Source organism: Primulina tabacum, unplaced genomic scaffold, assembly GCF_025594145.1.
Source record: "Primulina tabacum isolate GXHZ01 unplaced genomic scaffold, ASM2559414v2 Contig1080, whole genome shotgun sequence".
Taxonomy (NCBI): domain Eukaryota; kingdom Viridiplantae; phylum Streptophyta; class Magnoliopsida; order Lamiales; family Gesneriaceae; genus Primulina; species Primulina tabacum.
Window position 1 is genome coordinate 6,254 of NW_027460086.1, and position 3,425 is coordinate 9,678.

At 35.6% G+C, this 3,425-nt stretch overlaps 1 non-coding gene across 1 annotated transcript; it reads left to right on the plus strand.

Moving 5' to 3' along the window:
- The first annotated feature begins 2,573 nt into the window (after positions 1-2,573).
- On the plus strand, positions 2,574-2,646 carry TRNAW-CCA (transfer RNA tryptophan (anticodon CCA)). Its single transcript has one exon. It is a non-coding gene; the product is annotated as a tRNA-Trp (tRNA).
- The last annotated feature ends 779 nt before the right edge of the window (positions 2,647-3,425 follow it).

Here is a 3,425-nt window from a genome sequence, read left to right on the forward strand (position 1 = left end):
AGGTGAGGAAAGAAATTCTCTGTGGATTCAATCTGAGAGACTTCCTTCACCCAATCTGCTTCGATGATCTACTTCCATTTATCTACGACAAACCTTATCAGTACTTTAAACCCTGGGATCCCAACAACCATCCATGAGCCTTCGAGCTATGAACAGCCAAAAGGACAAGCAGCCCTTTGAGGCATTTGATCGAATAGCTGAACTAGAGTTAGGAACGAAGGAAGAGAAAACTGATCCCAATCCGAGAGAACTAGGAATTCGAATTGGCTCTGCATCCTCTGGAACTAAAGAAGTTGCGAGGTCTTGATTTCATATAGTTTCTGCATATGAAATAAGAACCGGGGCTACCTTAGGATCGTGATTTGATCATCATTAGGTGGTGAGAAAGCACGCTTTATGACGAAAGGCGCTAGACGGACTAACGGCAAGCGATCAAGACACCAGTCTGCCCTCTAATAGAGAGAGGGTGCTACAGAATAAATTAGGCACTGAACTTAGGTTTCGCAGTGCTTATCATTCAGGACGGCCAGACTCAAGTCGTCCAGTTTACTGGAAGACTTGCTGAGGGGCGTAGTCAAACTTAAGAGGAAACCTATAAAAAGGATGTGAATCGGCCTATGTTAAGGAAGGGGGGAAGTAACTATTCGAAGTTGTGTATGGTAAGAGGACTAACAATAAGTCGAAGTTGAAATAGACAAGATTCGGTTTTTTTCTTACAACACGCGATAATAAAATATGGATTCTCATATTTGTCGAACAAAATACCAATCCCGGTTTGAGTTCGGATTGGAATTCTGATTCAAGTGAACAAAGAATAAGCCTATTTATTTCTGATTCTAAGACTAGTAGTTCTAGGGGTCGACTCGGCTCTTTCAAATTGTTTCTCATTATTGAGAAAGGGTAACAAAGATAAAATACGAGCTTGTTTTATAGCAATAGTAATTAATCGTTGTTGTTTCAAGGTCAATCTATTCACTCGCCTAGATAATATTTTTCCTTGTTCACTAATAAATCGACTAATTAAACTCATGTTTCTATAATCAATTCGATCCCCCGATTGAATCGGGGGCAAACGCCTACGAAAAGATCGCTTGGACTTAAGAAAGGGTCGCTTGGATTTATCCATGGTTTCTTTGTTTAGTTTATTTATTATTTTCTTATTCCGAAAATCCTATTTCTGAATTGTCATTTTAACCCAAAATAGGATGATTTAAATATGAATATGTTCTATATAACGTGATTTTACCCCTGTCCTTGAAAGGCTTGGTTCGATCTATTTCTTTATTTCCCCATGAATCATATGTTTGTAACAATAGGGGCAGAATTTTATCAATTCTAATCGATTAGGGGTATTGTGCCGGTTCTTTTGAGTAATATATCTGGAAATGCCCGTTGATGCCTTCTTAACACCATTTCGAATACAACCGGTACATTCAAAAATCACCGTTCCTCGTGCATCTTTCCTCTTGGCCATGAACCTCCTTTTGATTTTTGATTTATTTAACTCTTCCATTTTTTTTGATTCGAAACGAAGAAAAAGGAAAGAAGGAAAAAAGAGAAGTTACTAACTTGAAATCCAATACTAAAAGATAAAAATATTAAGTAATAATAAATCAAAGTAAAGCTGTAGTAAAAAAGAAGTAAGACTATGTGAAACTAGATTTCAATCCCAAGCACGGTATTGCAGTTAAAGATCGTGTATTCTTATCCTAGACCCGCATTTTCTACTTTACCCCACCCCCGTTCCTCTATTAATTTATTTAATTCGAACCTAAACCCGAGTCTCGCAGACGTTGAATACACATTTATTCTTTCTCTTTCGTCCCTTATTCTAAAAATAAGAAATAAATGGAAAAAAGAGAAAAAAGGGAGGGGGAAGTATTAGTCACAGATATTTGATTGTATCTCTAATCTTTTTCACTCCTTCCGATGTCAATAACTAGAATGAAAAAAAGGGGAATGTCAACGCATCCGGGAAAAAACGATTAATCTCTATCAATAGACCTGCTAAAGCCCCGAACCATAGCGTACTTAGTACTGGGGCCACGGAGAGATATGTTTTTAGATCTCGCATTGAAAAACCTCCTTTTTTATTTATTGTAATACATAAAATAAAGATAATGCATATATATCAGATGCATATGTAGTTAAGGGCCACTTAGAGTTGTACACGAAATCCCTAATTCAAATTGAAATGTACAATGATCCATAAGATTTTCCTTTTCTTATTATTATTATTATATGTTAAATGAAACTAAAAAGACGAAATGGGCAGAAATTTTGTGTTTCTCACTGCAAGAACTATGGATATGGAAAACAAGACAGGAATTCTCTACAATGACACTATAGAACAATTGAAGGGATGTGGCGCAGCTTGGTAGCGCCTTTGTTTTGGGTACAAAATGTCACGGGTTCAAATCCTGTCATCCCTACCTTTTACGACTCAAAGGAGTAGTAACGAGGAATCAATTGAGATCAAATTGGACGGAATCATTCATTTTTATGAAACTATCTATTTAAGGGTTACAAAAAGAATCCTTTTCTTTACAGTCTCTTATCTATCCTGAGAAAGAGCGCTCTTAGTTCAGTCGGTAGAACGTGGGTCTCCAAAACCCGATGTCGTAGGTTCAAATCCTACAGAGCGTGATTTTTTCTTCGTAGATCGAATTAGACTGAAATCGATTCAATCGCTTGCACAGTAATTCAAATTTGACCCCCTGTGAATTAAAGAAAGGAGGAGGTCAATCAAAAAAAGAAATGTTAATAAATCAAAGGTCCAACTGATCACCACGTCTGTATTGTAAATATACAGTTACGAATAATCCAGCCAAAGTAATAGGAATTAGACCTAACACGATTCCAAATAGAAAAACTTCAATCATCTCAATTTTTTGAAAAGGAGAAAAAAAAAGAGGTAATATCTAGACCTAAAAAGTAATCCGAATTGACGTGAATCTCAATGACTAAACATTAACAATTGATAAGGAACTATAGAATATACAGAATCTCACAGAAAGATTTTTTTATGAATTGTTTCTTTCAAATAGTTAAATAAGTCGTATCTTGCTCAGACCAATAAATAGAGCTGAAGTTCTAGTTAAAGCCACTAGTAGAAAACCGAAATAACTAGTTATAGTAAGCATCAAAGGGCTAAATGAAATATGGTATTTTTAGACATATGTTTCTAAAGCATTTACCTAAGTTTCCTATTTTTGTAAAATAGGAAAATATAGAAAAATAACAATTGAAAGAATAAGTTCAATTGAAAGTTTTTGATTCATCTATCATTATAGACGGCACGAACAAAGATAAAGTGCCAGACATATAAAGAAACCGATTCATAATTTCTAACATCTACCCATCGCGTGATTCCTATCAACCGATTCGTTGAGCGTAAACTAATAATACGAACTGGATCGTGTAAC